Source organism: Tachyglossus aculeatus, chromosome 6 (assembly GCF_015852505.1).
Source record: "Tachyglossus aculeatus isolate mTacAcu1 chromosome 6, mTacAcu1.pri, whole genome shotgun sequence".
Taxonomy (NCBI): domain Eukaryota; kingdom Metazoa; phylum Chordata; class Mammalia; order Monotremata; family Tachyglossidae; genus Tachyglossus; species Tachyglossus aculeatus.
In genome coordinates, this window is record NC_052071.1 from 14541243 (window position 1) to 14555866 (window position 14624).

The 14624-nt window shown below is 46.5% G+C and overlaps 1 protein-coding gene across 2 annotated transcripts in view; it reads left to right on the plus strand.

Moving 5' to 3' along the window:
- The window catches only part of CAPN6 (calpain 6), an 89522-nt gene that overhangs the window by 10693 nt on the left and 64205 nt on the right, over positions 1 to 14624 (plus strand). Inside the window, exon 1 of one of the 2 annotated variants that reach the window (XM_038748103.1) lies at positions 9238 to 9308. The exons of the other annotated variant lie outside the window; for it this stretch is intronic. The gene's annotated coding sequence lies outside the window, so the exon portion shown is untranslated. Of the gene's footprint in view, positions 1 to 9237; positions 9309 to 14624 lie in introns of those variants that run through there. 2 annotated transcript variants of the gene reach the window in all.

Below are 14624 nucleotides of genomic sequence, written 5' to 3' on the forward strand. Positions count from 1 at the left end.
AAGTGGGTTTTTTTTTTTTTAAGGCTTTAAATTGACAACACAGCCATCTTTCAAAACAAAGTGATGATGGAGGGAGCACATTTCCTGAGATTTTACGATATGAAGGAATGTTTTGGCAGGAGAGACAGGAGGGTTAACATTTGTGTCAAAATATCAGTTTATTTCCCAGGCTTAATCGGCTCTGGAAGATGGGGGCGACAAGCAAATCCGGAGTTCCAGGCCAGCCTCCGTTCGCAAGTTTGGCTGCCAGAATGAACGCTCCAGACATAGTTTGTCGAGCCGATTGTTTGCACTATTGTTGAGCAACTCAGTGAACTCTGTCTCGCGCTAGTCCCGGGCGGAAGCCAAAGAGACAGAGCTCTTCACTGGGTCCTGACCCGATGTGTAACTCACCCCGGTGGTCTTTGGGGTCACGGACAGGAGTTATTCCAAGACGTCGGAAAATCACGCCTTGTCCATCTCTGAGAATCTTCCTTCAGGACAGTGGTGGGTACCCGGGAGAGGGAGGGGGGCAGTTTTGTGTTCACCAGGAGGGCTCACAAGAGCTCCCTCCGTGGAGGTGACGGCCCCCTCCAACAGCCATTTTTCTTTAATGGTATTTAAGTGCTTACTATGTGCCAGGCATTCTTCTAAGTGCTGGGGTAGATACCAGGTAATCCGGTTGGGCAGTCCCTCTCTCAAGTGGGACTCACAGTCTTACTCCCCGTTTTACAGATGAGGTAACTGAGGTACAGAGAAGTGAAGGGACTTGCCCAGGGTCACACAGCAGACAGGTGGCAGAGCCTGGACTAGAACCCAGGTCAGTCAGTCGTATTTTCTGAGATCTTAATCAATCAATCCATCAATCGTATTTATTGAGCACTTACCGTGTGCAGAGCGCTGGACTAAGCGCTTGGGAAGTACAAGTTGGCAACATATAGAGACCCAGCAGTGGGCTCACAGTCTAGAAGGGGGAGACAGAGAACAAAACCAAACACATTAACAAAATAAAATAAATAGAATAGGTATGTACAAGTAAAATAAATAAATAAGTAGAGTGATAAATATGTACAAACATATATACATATATACAGGTGCTGTGGGGAAGGGGAAGGGTACTCTGTGCAGAGCACTGAACTAAACACTTGGGAGAGTGAAATATAACAATATAATAGACTCATTCCCTGCCCACAATGAGTTAACAGTCTAGAAATCCTTCTGACCCCCAGGCATCCTGTAACCACTAGTCCATGCTGCTTCTTATTTAAACGGGACTTCCAGCCTGCTCCTCCCAGCCTTTTTACGGGACCTGAATGTCTCCAGCCAGGACTGAAAAGGTCCAAAATAATATTTTTTTTCTGACCTTTTAGCTCTAGGAAGCCTGTAACCCCCCAGTCCTCCTCTCCCTTAAAATCTCTGCCCCCTCTTACTCCTCACAGTCACAGTTAAAAGTTGGCATCTGTGCTGCTAAGTTCATGCCCCCTGGGAAGAACCTATTTCTGGAAATCACGGACCCTTCCCAATCTCCACTGGATCATACGGTTCAGACAGGGCTGTCTGATTAATATAATTACTATCAACATCATCAATCGTATTTATTGAGCGCTTACTGTGTGCAGAGCACTGTACTAAGGGCTTGGGAAGTACAAGTTGGCAACATATAGAGACAGTCCCTGCGCAACAATGGGCTCACAGTCTAAAAGATAACTAGAAGACAACTGCAGTGAGTCGATCAATCAATCGTATTTATTGAGCGCTTCCTGTGGGCAGAGCACTGTACTAAGTGCTTGGGATAGTATGTGAACCGTAGGGTCAATTCACATTAACATTAACAATTCATCTTAACCATTAAGGAGCACTTAGTAAGCGGACCCTCGACAAAGAACTGAGGAGATGTGAATAGAGGCGGTTCCATAGAGACAAGATGTTCGTATCACATTGGCAAAATGCCCTGGGATCCCTTTTATAAGTCAATCGATAAAAAGTCCTGGGAAGCAGGCTTGAGGCCCAGAAAGATTAGGTAACTTCCCCCACGTTTTCACAGCAGGTTTCTGAGGTTAGATCAATGGGGATGGGGAAGCGACATCGCTTGGGGGGTTCAAACTGGTCTGGGATTTGTTTTGAAAACAGAAGTTGGAGGCCAAAATGGCAGGTCTGGGGACAGTGACTCCCCTGGGCCCAACCCTGGATTCATTAATGAATTCAATCGTATTTATTGAGCGCTTACTGTGTGCAGAGCACTGTACTAAGCACGTGGGAAGTACAAGTTGGCCACATATAGAGAAGGTCCCTACCCAACAACGGGCTCACAGGCTAGAAGGGAAGGATTTGTGTGAGAGTTGTTAAAAGCTACCCATTCTACTCTTTAGACCATGGCTCCAGTGTATAATAATAATAGTAATGGCATTTATTAGCGCTTACTGAGGGCAAAGCACTGTTCTAAGCGTGGGGGAGGTTACAAGGTGATCAGGTTGTCCCACGGGGGGGGGGCTCACAGTCTTCATTTCCATTTTACAGATGAGGGAACTGAGGCACAGAGAAGTTAAGCAACTTGCCCAAAGTCACACAGCTGACAATTGGCAGAGCCGGGATATGAACCCATGACCTCTGACTCCAAAGCCAGTGCTCTTTTCACTGCGCCACGCTGCTTTCTCAGGACTCAGGACAAGCAGTAGACTGGCCTCACTGTGCCTAGGCCAGTTCCCAGATCCTGGGAAAAGAGTTTGGGAAGCCATTTATGCATCCCAAGAGACACCCGCCCCCCACACCCAGTGCTCCAAACTCGAATATTCCTTTTCTCCCACATTCTTCTCCCCCTCCTTCCTGGAACTGCTGACTCTTCACCGCCTGACCCTCCCACCCATACATACACACATGCATACACATGCATACACATGCCCCGCTGGACAGTAATGATGAAATAGCATGGCATAGGGTGAAGCAGCATGGTGTAATAATAATTATGGTATTTGTTAAGCGCTTACTATGTGCCAAGCGCTGTTCTAAGCGCTGAGTGGCCCGAGAGTCAGAAGGTCATGGGTTCTAATCTCAGCTCCACCACTTGTCTGCTGTGTGGTCTGGGGCAAGTCACTTCACTCCTCTGTGCCTCAGTTACCTCATCTGTAAAATGGGGATTGAGACGGTGAGCTCCTCGTGGGACAGGGACTGTGGACAACCCGATTTGCTTGTATCCACCCCAGGGCTTAGTACAGTGCCTGGCACGAAGGAAGCGCTGAACGAATACTACAGTTATTATTATTGTGTGGTTCTTGACTGAGTCCTGGGTCTCCTAGAGGAGGACAGCTCAGCTCAGAGTCTAATTTCCATTTTCATTCCCAAGCGACCTTTGCCCATGGGTGAAGCCGTTGGGTCTTGCCTTGTCTCACCTGCGATTTTGTACCCGCCATTCACCTGTTTTCACCAAACTCGCCCCAGAGGGCCAAAAACTTCAGCGGTCCTGGCCGTTGGGTAGCCGACCTCTAGGTTTTCCCCCCCAGGAGGGTGGTCAGGGCTGGCTCTTTAGGCCAAAGCCAGATTCAGATCCCACCCATTTCCTCTGCCCTTCATCTTCCCCTCTAAGCCCCGAGCTGTTATGCTACCCCCCATTCCTGGCAGACCCCCCTGGCACAGGTAAATCAGGGCACAAAGCGAGCATTTATTTACTGCAGCTTATCACTGGAGGCCTCTGGAGGCCTTTAAGGATTTTCTTTTCCAAAGTCGCACTGACGCCAACTCAGTTTCCCCAGAAGGAATGTCAGAAATTCTCCCGAAACTTCCCCCCATCTCCTCTCCCTCTTTCTCGGCAGCATCATTCCAAGCAGCTCGGAGTTCACTTGGTCCATGAGAGAGGAGGGTGCATCCTTTCTGGACATCTGGCTCCCAGCTCTGCCAGGGTTTTCTCATGACTCAAGACCACTTACTTTCTGGGCAGTCGGACAAGCCTTGGGGCTCCCCCCCCGCCTCGTGAGCAGATCTTGGTACAACCCGAAGAGTTTTCGGGTTAAGAAAGCAGCTCGGACTGGGCTGGATTGCTTCGGGAGCTTCGTTTAGATTTGTCCGCCCAGAGAGGACGGGATTGAATAGCTCAGGTAAGTGCAGAGGTCAGCGCTTGGAGAACTTCAAGCCTGAGAGACGCTTCTCAGCTCTGATTCCGATCCCAACTGGACTGGAGGGGTGAAGGCAGGGGGGACGTTTTTGTTCCCTGCATATACTTCTCGGGTTTATCGGTATCGTCCTCCGATCAACGTGGGGGAAAGGCTGTTTTGAATGCACTGGGAGCGGAGAAGGGGACAGAAGGGGATTTCACACTGATTTCTTTGGGGACAGCCAGATACGCAACAAAGGGATTTACTCGGGTTTAGTTTGGGGGATATGGACAAAAAGGTTGGGGTTACCTCAGGACTTAGGTGTCGAAGAGCCGCTGATGAGAAGCAGCATGGCCTAGCGGAAAGAGCACAGTAAGAGGCCTTGGATTCTAATCCCGGCTCTGTTGTGTGACCTTGGGCAAGTCACTTAACTTCTCTGGGCCTCAGTTACCTCATCAGTCAAACGGGGATTAAGACTGTAAGTCCCAGGTCTATCTATCCCAGCGCTTAATATAGTTCCTGGCACATAATAATAATAATACAAATAATGGCACTTGTTAAGTCGTCATCATCATCAATCATATTTATTGAGCACTTATTGTGTGCAGAGCACTGTACTAAGCACTTGGGAAGTACAAATTGGCAACATATAGAGACAGTCCCTACCCAACAGTGGGCTCACAGTCTAAAAGGGGGAGACAGAGAACAAAACCAAACATACTAGCAAAATAAAATAAATAGAACAGATATGCAAAGCACTGTTCTAAGCGCTGGGGAGGATACAAGTGTCCCATCTAATTGACTTATATCAGTGTGGCTCAGTGGAAAGAGCCCGGGCTTGGGAGCCAGAGGTCATGGGTTCTAATCCCAGCTCCGCCACATGTCTGCTGTGTGATCTTGGGCAAGTCACTTAACTTCTCTGAGCCTCAGTCACCTCATCTGTAAAATGGGGATTAAGACTGTGAGCCCCATGTGGGACAAGCTGATCACCTTGTATCCCCCCCAGCTCTTAGAACAGTGCTTTGCAAATAGTAAGCACTTAACAAATGCCATCATCATTATCATTATTATTATTATTGTTACCCCAGGGCTTAGAACAGTGCTTTGCAAATAGTAAGCGCTTAATAAATGCCATCATCATTATCATTATTATTATTATTGTTACCCCAGGGCCTAGAACAGTGCTTTGCAAATAGTAAGCGCTTAACAAATGCCATCATCATTATCATTATTATTATTATTGTTACCCCAGGGCCTAGAACAGTGCTTTGCAAATAGTAAGCGCTTAACAAATGCCATCATCATTATCATTATTATTATTATTGTTACCCCAGGGCTTAGAACAGTGCTTGACACATGGTGAGCATTCAACACATCCATAAAAAGGAGGAGTCAGGGTTAAAGGGCCTCAGAAGGAGACAACAGTATAGCGGCCAAATGTATTGGGAAAATTTAGTGGATTTGGGAGGGAGGATGAGATCAGTTTTAGACTTACTGAGCCTGAGGTGCCGGTGGGGACACTGAGGTAGAAATGTCCTGGAGGCAGGAGGAAATGCAAGATTGCAGAGAAGGAAAGAGGCTGGGGATAGCCAGGTAGATTTAGGGGTTGTCTGCTTTGAGGTAGTTGAAGCCGTGGGAGCAGACAAGGGGGAGCGAGTTTAATATAAGAAGAGAAGGAAACCCAGAACAGTTTTGAGGGAAGTCCACAGTTAGGTAATGGGAGGCAGAAGAAGAGCCTGTGAAAGAGATTGAGGAGGGTCAGCCAGAGAGGCACAAAGTAAGCACGTACAAAGTACCATTATTATTATTATTATTATATTGTTGTTCACCCTGGACTCCATAATGCATCTAGGGACTCCTGGTTTGCATTAATATTTGCCTTTCCCCACTAAGCCCTCATTTTCTCTTCTACCCCTTTCTGCATTGCCTTTGCACTTGGATTTGCTCTCTTTAGTCACTCCTCTTTCCGCCCCTCAGCACTTACGTACATATCTGTAATTCAGTTATTTATTCATTCATCCATTCATTCAATCGTAATTGTTGAGCGCTTACTGTGTGCAGAGCACTGTACTAAGCACTTGGGAAGTACAAGATGGCAACATATAGAGATGGTCCCTACCCAACAACGGGCTCACAGTCTAGAAATTTATATTAATATTAATTTATATAAATATATATTAATATATAACTAAATATATTTACATTTATATTAATGTCTGTCTCCCCCTCTAAATTGTAAGCTCACGGTGGGCAGGAAACATGTCTACCAACTCTGTTATATTGTACTCTCCCAAGCAGTTAGTACAGTGCCCTGCACACAGTAAGCTCTCCATAAATATCATGGACTGATCAATTAATTAACTCCAATTGCCTTGGATTCAGAAGCTTTGGATTTAGAAGCTCAAATACTAATACAAATACAAATACTGAGCCCCCTCCTTCCTCTCCCCCTCATCCCCCTCTCCATCCCCCCCATCTTACCTCCTTCCCTTCCCCACAGCACCTGTATATATGTATATATGTTTGTACATATTTATTACTCTATTTATTTATTTATTTTACTTGTACATAGCTATTCTATTTATTTTATTTTGTTAATATGTTTGTTTTTGCTCTCTGTCTCCCCCTTATAGACTGTAAGCCCACTGTTGGGTAGGGACTGTCTCTATATGTTGCCAACTTGTACTTCCCAAGCGCTTAATACAGTGCTCTGCACACAGTAAGCGCTCAATAAATACGATTGATTGATTGATTAATGTTACTGAACTCTGTTCTCCCAGGATGTGGAGTTGCTGCCTGGATGTTTGTTGGGTGATTTGGGAGGAGCCCTAACTGCCTCAGATCACCAGGGGATGATTCCTCTTGAAATCATCATCATCATCAATCGTATTTATTGAGCGCTTACTATGTGCAGAGCACTGTACTAAGCGCTTGGGAAGTACAAATTGGCAACACGTCTAAACTTTGGCCCACAGACCAAAAATGGGGCTCATTTCTTGGTTTAAATTCAGCCTAAGGCTAAGCCTGAGGACCTCTGCAGAACTATTGCACAGCTAAGAGGCTCCCCTCTTTCAATCCCCCTTTCCTAGAAGCAGCGTGGCTCAGTGGAAAGAGCAAAGGCTTGGAAGTCAGAGGTCATGGGTTCTAATCCCCGCTCTGCCACTGTCAGCTGTGTGACTTTGGGCAAGTCACTTCACTTCTCTGTGCCTCATTATCCCGACTGTAAAATGGGGATTAAGACTGCGAGCCCCACATGGGACAACCTGATCATCTTGTATCCACTCCAGCGCTTGGAACAGTGCTTGGCACACAGTAAGTGCTTCACAAATGCTATTATTATTATTTTTGGATCTGACCTGGGAGTCGGAAGGTCGTGGGTTCTAATTCTGACTCTGCCAGGCGTCTGCTGTGTGACTTTGGGCAAGCCACTTCACTTCTTTGCATCTCGGTAACCTCCATTGTAAAATGGAGATTGAGACTGCCAGCTCCACGTGGGACAGGGACTGCGTCCAACCTGATTTGCTTGTATCATTCATTCATTCATTCATTCATTCATATTTATTGAGCACTTACTGTGTGCAGAGCACTGTACTAAGCGCTTGGAAAGTACGAATTGGCAACAGATAGAGACAATTCCTACCCAACAACGGGCTCTCAGTCTAGAAGGGGGGAGACAGACAACAAAACAAAACAAGTAGACAGGCCTCAATAGCCCCAACGCTTAGTACAGTGCCTGGCACTGTACTAGACTGTGAGCCCGCTGTTGGGTAGGGACCGTCTCTATATGTTGCCAACTTGTACTTCCCAAGCTCTTAGTACAGTGCTCTGCACACAGTAAGTGCTTAATAAATATGATTGATTGATTGATTGATTGGTACATAGTAAACACTTAAATACCAGAATGAGTATTTCTCCAAAGCGTAGGGGTTGGGAGGGGGCTGGTTTGGGCTTGGCTCTCCCTCATTCATTTCATTCATTCAATCGTATGTATTGAGCCCTTACTGTGTGCAGAGCACTGTACTAAGCGCTTGGAGAGTACAATTCGGGAACAGATAGAGACAATCCCTACCCAACAACGGGCTCACAGTCCCTCCCCACTCACATACCCTCTACATGTTTGTAGTTAGGGCGCTGTTGGGTGTTATTATCTATTCTATTTATTTAGTATGTTTGGTTTTGTTCTCTGCCTCCCCCTTTTAGACCGTGAGCCCACTGTTGGGTAGGGACTGTCTCTATGTGTTACCAACTTGTACTTCCCTAGCGCTTAGTACAGTGCTCTGCACACAGTAAGTGCTCAATACGATTGATTGATTAGTACAGTACTCTGCACACAGTAAGCGCTCAATAAATATGATTGATTGATTGTTAGTTGTAGTTGTTAGTTGCAGTTAGGGCGCTTTGATGGTATTGACACCTGTCTACTTCTTTTGTTGTCTGTCTCCCCCTTCTAGACTGTGAGCCCGTTGTTGGGTAGGGATTGTCTCTACCCGTTGCCGAACTGTACTTTCCAAGCGCTTAGCACAGTGCTCTGCACACGACTGAATGAATGAAACGTCGGAACTCAGTCTTCTTCGGTTTGGGTTCGGGGCAGAAGTTTGCAGGTACTTCAAGGCCCTACTGAGAGCTCACCTCCTCCAGGAGGCCTTCCCAGACTGAGCCCCTTCCTTCCTCTCCCCCTCGTCCCCCTCTCCATCTCCCCATCTTACCTCCTACCCTTCCCCACAGCACCTGCCTATATGTATATATGTTTGTATATATTTATTACTCTATTTATTTTACTTGTACATATCTATTCTATTTATTTTGTTTTGTTAGTATGTTTGGTTTTGTTCTCTGTCTCCCCCTTTTAGACTGTGAGCCCACTGGTGGGTAGGGACTGTCTCTGTATGTTGCCTACTTGTACTTCCCAAGCGCTTAGTCCAGTGCTCTGCACACAGTAAGCGCTCAATAAATACGATTGATGATGATGATGATACTTTAGTGTGCCAAGGCGGCAGGGCAGCGTTCCGGGAGGTCAAGGTGGCTCTCTGATGGTATGAAAGAGTTAAGATCCTCCCTCCCTCTGTGCCCACGTGGCCGGGGGCGGGGGCTGCCCTGTTTGGAGAACGCCCGGGCAGCCCCACCTGTAAAGTGATTGCCCCGTGGCCACCCAAGTTTTACCCAGACAGAAAGGCAGAATGGAGCCAGAGGGAGGCCATCTCCCTGCCCAGGGGTTGCTGCCCGAAAGACCAGCGAGTCCCGGAGGTAAGTGACCCATCTGGTGCTCAATAAGCTCTCCATAAATATCATGGACTGATCAATTAACTCCAATAGCCTTGGATTCAGAAGCTCAAATACTGAGCCCCCTCCTTCCTCTCCCCCTCGTCCCCTCTCCATCCCCCTCATCTTACCTCCTTCCCTTCCCCACAGCACCTGTATATATGTATGTACATATTTATTACTCCATTTCACTTGTACATATCTATTCTATTTATTTTATTTTGGTAGTATGTTTGGTTTTGTTCTCTGTCTCCCCCTTGTAGACTGTGAGCCCACTGTTGGGTAGGGACTGTCTCTATATGTTGCCAATTTGTCCTTCCCAAGCGCTTAGTACAGTGCTCTGCACATAGTAAGCGCTCAATAAATACGATTGATGATGATGATGATGAGTAGTACAGTGCTCTGCACACAGTAAGCGCTCAATAAATACGATTGATGGATCTGGTGGGCTGCCAGCCCCCGCAGACCCCCTTGTTAGGAGGAGGGCACAGGTGCCAGTTGGGCCTGCCCTCTTTTTTTTCCCCCCCAGGGCCGGGGCTCGAACCCTCACAACCGGCCTTGAGGGTCCCGGGGGTGGTGGGTGGGCGGCAGGACCAAGGTTTGGGCATTGGGGGACCCAGGGGGGCAAGCCCGGCCTTCATCTCCCCCTCCTTGGGGTCTCCCTCAGCGCCCTGGACCAAGCCCAGGGCCTGCAAGTGGGGTGAGACCCCGTGTTTGCACACACGTGTGTAATAATAATAATAATGGCATTTGGTAAGCGCTTACTATGTGCAAAGCACTGTTGTAAGCACTGGGGAGGATACGAGGTGATCAGGTTGTCCCACTTGGGCCTCACAGTCTTAATCCCCATTTTACAGATGAGGTAACTGAGGCCCAGTGAAGTGACTTGCCCAAAGTCACACAGCTGACAATTGGCGGAGCTGGGATTTGAACCCTTGACCTGTGACTCCAAAGCCCGGGCTCTTTCCAATGAGCCACGCTGGTGTGCCTAGGTCCTGACCCCTGTGGCCCTCCTCAGGTGGTAATAATAATGATAATGATGTCATTTATTAAGCGCTTACTATGTGCAAAGCACTGTTCTAAGCACTGGGGAGGTTACAAGGGGATCAGGTTGGCCCACGTGGGGCTCAGTCTTAATCCCCTTTTACTGGTCACTGAGGCCCAGAGAAGTTAAGTGACTTGCCCAAGGTCACATCGGGGGGGCCGGGATTTGAACCCATGACTACTGACTCTTTCCACCGAGTCACGCTGCTTCTCTATCAGCTGGGCCCCCCTATCTGTGACTTGGGGTCATCCCCCACCCTAGATCCACGTCTGCCCCCCCATTTTCAGGTGTTCTTTTTTTTGTTTAAATTTGTAGGAAACAGCTGCTACGGCCAGGACAGTCAGGGTGAGGGGGGCTGGGATTCCAGGGCAGGCCAAAGAGGAGTTGGGGGCGTCCACTTGGGACCCTTGACCTCTGTCTGAACCGCCCCAGCTCCCCAGCATTGACCACCAAAGACCCTTCAATTTTTCCCCCTTTATTCACCCCTCCCTGAGCCCCGCAGCACTTCTGGACAGCGCCCTAACTTTTTGTATTAATGTCTGTCTCCTCCTCTAGACTGCAAGGTTGTGGATAGGGAACGTATCTACCAAGTTGTAGTATACTCTCCCCAGAACTTAGTACAGTGCTGTGTACCCAGTAAGTGCTCAGTTAATAACGATTGATTGTAGGCCTCTGGGGAAAACGAGTCAATAAATATGATTGAATGAATGAAAACGGCAACAGCAGCCAAGGCAGCTGACTCACCAAAGGACGAGAGGAAGGAAAAAAAGGGGAGCAGAACAGAGGGGTGGGAGGGGAAGGGAGGAAACAGGAGAAGGTCCAAAGCCTGGGTTAGGAGCTTGGGAAAGTCACAGCACTGACTGGATAACTCACCACTTGCAGGAAACTGCATTCCCCCCCTACCCAAACCACCCCAGGAATGGGAAATGAAGGGAATTGCCCCCAAAACTGAAAAATATGCCTCTACATTTTAGACCATTTATAGGTAGGGGTAATGCGACATTATACAATACAATAATTTATTTCTTTATTGATCTTTTTGTGTGACTGTGCGACTTTATGTGACTTTATGTATTCATTCATTGAATGAATGAATGAATGAATGTTTAATAATGATAGTAATACTTTTTAAGTGCTTACTGTGTGCCAAGCACTGTTCCCTGCGCTGGGGTAGATACAAGTTAAACAGGTCCTCTGCTCCTCCTCCCTTCCCCATCACTCCTACACCCTCCCTCTGCTCTATCCCCTGCTCTGCCCCACGGCACTTGTGTATATTTGTACATATTTATTATTCTATTTCTTTAATTAATGATGTGTATATATATCTATAATTCTATTTATTTTGACGTTGTTAATACCTGTCTACTTGTTTTGTTTTGTGTCTGTCTCCCTCTACTAGACTGTAAGCCCGTTGTTGGGTAGGGATCAATCAATCAAGCGTATTTATTGAGCGCTTACTGTGTGCAGAGCACTGTACTAAGCGCTTGGGAAGTACAAGTTGGCAACATACAGAGACAGTCCCTACCCAACAGTGGGCTCACAGTCTAAAAGGGGGAGACAGAGAGCAAAACCAAACATACTAACAAAATAAAATAAATAGAATAGATATGTACAAGTAAAATAAATAAATAAATAGAGTAATAAATATGTACAAACATATATACATATATACAGGTGCTGTGGGGAAGGGAGGGATTGTTTCTATCCGTTGCCAAATTGTACTTTCCAAGCGCTTAGTACAGTGCTCCGCACACAGTAAGCGTTCAAAAAATGCAGTTGAATGAAAGGTTGGACACAGTCCCTGTTCAATATTCATATTTATTCATTCAAATGTATTTATTTAAACACTCTGTGCAGAGCGCAGTATTAAATGCTTGGGAAAGTACAGTACAGCAATAAAGAGTGACAATCCCTGTTCACACTGAGCTCACAGTCTAGAGTGGGGGAGGCAGACAGCAATTAAAATAAATAGTCATCAGTATAAAGTTACAGATATATACCTAAATGCCGTGGGGCCGGTGGGGGAACAGCAAAGGGAAAAAGTCAGGGCGAGGCAGAAGGGAGTGGGAGATGAGGAAAAGAGGGGTTTAGTCTGGGAAGGCCTCTGGATTCGCATTCTTAATCCCCGTTTTACAGATGAGGCCACTGAGGAACAGAGAAGTGAAGCAACTTGCCCAAGGTCACACAGCAGACAAGTGGCAGAGCGGGGATTAGAACCCAGGACCTCCTGACTCTTAGGGCCGTGCTCTGTCCACTAAGCCAAAAGAGCACAGGCTTCGGAGTCAGAGGTCATGGGTTCGAATCCCCACTCTGCCACTTGTCAGCTGTGTGACTGGGCAAGTCACTTAACTTCTCTGTGCCTCAGTGACCTCATCTGTAAAATGGGGATTAAGACTGTGAGCCCCACGTGGGACAACCTGATCGCCTTGTAACCTCCCCAGCGCTTAGAACAGTGCTTTGCACAAGTGCTTAATAAATGCCATTATTATTATTATTTACTACATTGATATAGCTATATTACTCCATTGAGAACCCAGTCTTGAAAATAATGTTGAGTATCCTTTTCTTCCCAAATTACCCAGTTCTTGAAAATAATGGTGAGTATCCTTTTCTTCCCAAATTACCCAGTTCTTGAAAATAATGTTGAGTATCCTTTTCTTCCCAAATTACCCAGAAACTCAGCCCCCATTATTATAGCATTCCTGTGAGACAGTGGGCCCTAAGATACGTTTCGCCCTGGATGCAGTTTTCAGGAAGCAGTTCAATCAATCGATGGTATTTATTGAGTGTTTACTGTGTGCAGAGGACTACACTAAGTGCCCGGGAGGGTACAAAAGAGTCAGTGGAAATGTTCCTCGCCCACAAGGAGTTTATGGATTAGAGGGGGAGACAGAGGTTAATATAAATTCGGCCGTGTTACATAAGTGCTGTGGGGCTGAGGGTGGGGTGAATACCAAATACCTAAAGGGTAAGGGTCCAATTTCAGTTGTATCCTGAGGCCAAGGACTGCCTGCCTCCCACAAACTCCCTTGCTCTGGAACAAATCTTTGGGTTTGTGGATCCAAAAATCATCATTCTGAAACTGGCTGGATTTAGCAGCAATTAGAGACAAAACCCACTTTTTAAATGCTCTTAAAAGCAAAAGTTTGTGTCTGAAGCGCTAAATGAGAGTTGGCAGACTATCGAGAGGGCATATCCTCATGCGTATGGATAAGGAAATGTTGGGAATCTGAATTTGAAATGTTGAGAATCCACTATCTGTGGGTTTAATTTACTGGGCACCATTCCCTTCCTTCCCCATCCACCAAGGATTGAGCCTGCCTCCCTCAGTACTCAGAACCTGTAGGAAATTATTAAGGCCATTAAAAACCCATCTTTGCAAACTACGCGATGATATCTGAAAACCTTATTGACATCCTGAAGCTATTTAAAAGTAACTTCGCCTAACCGACAGATTTGTTAGTTGGCCAGTTCGGATTTTTTTTTTTTTTTAAACTGACAGAGTGTGGATAACAAGGGGAATGAGTCTAAATTCCACCAAATTAAAGAAATTAAATTTCAGACTTGCCCTTTTATTGCCGGCACTCCACTCCATGCTTGACTTTCAGAAGGAATCTGCCTGTTTTGGCCAGACTCTAGCTCTGTTTGTCGCGTCAGCTTCAGGATCAGTAGGGAAGAGGCTCCCGGCCCCTGAAATGTGAAGAGAAATGGGCTGAAGGAAACCTTGAATGGAGCTGAAGCAGTAGTTATCGGTGGCTCGGTCTCTGGGCCTTTCCAAGCGTAAAGGCCCAGCCTCCCACATCCCACTTGACTATTTTTTTTATTTTTTATATTTTTTCTATTGTGCTATTGTGCTATTTTTTCTGCAGGCCCTTCCCGAGGCCTGCTGTCAGGGTGGAGCGAGAGACAGAATTCTGCCTCTGAAGGAAGACTAAGTCGCTCCGTAGTGTTCCCCTGTGTGGGATGAACAGAAGTGTGGCCTTCTAAAGAGTCCGGGCCTGGGTTCTAATCCCTTCTTCACTACTTATCTGTTGGGTGACCAGTGTGTCACCGGGCCTCAGTTTCCTCATCTGTAAAACGTGGATTCAGCACCGGTTGTCCCTCCCCCTTAAACTGCGATTCCCCAGGTGGAAACAGGGAGTGTGTCTGACCTGATTATCTGGACTCTACCCCAGTTCCCATTATAGTGCTTGGCACATACAGTTAACAAATACCACAATTTGTGTTATTATTATCAGTCTATATTATTACAAAAT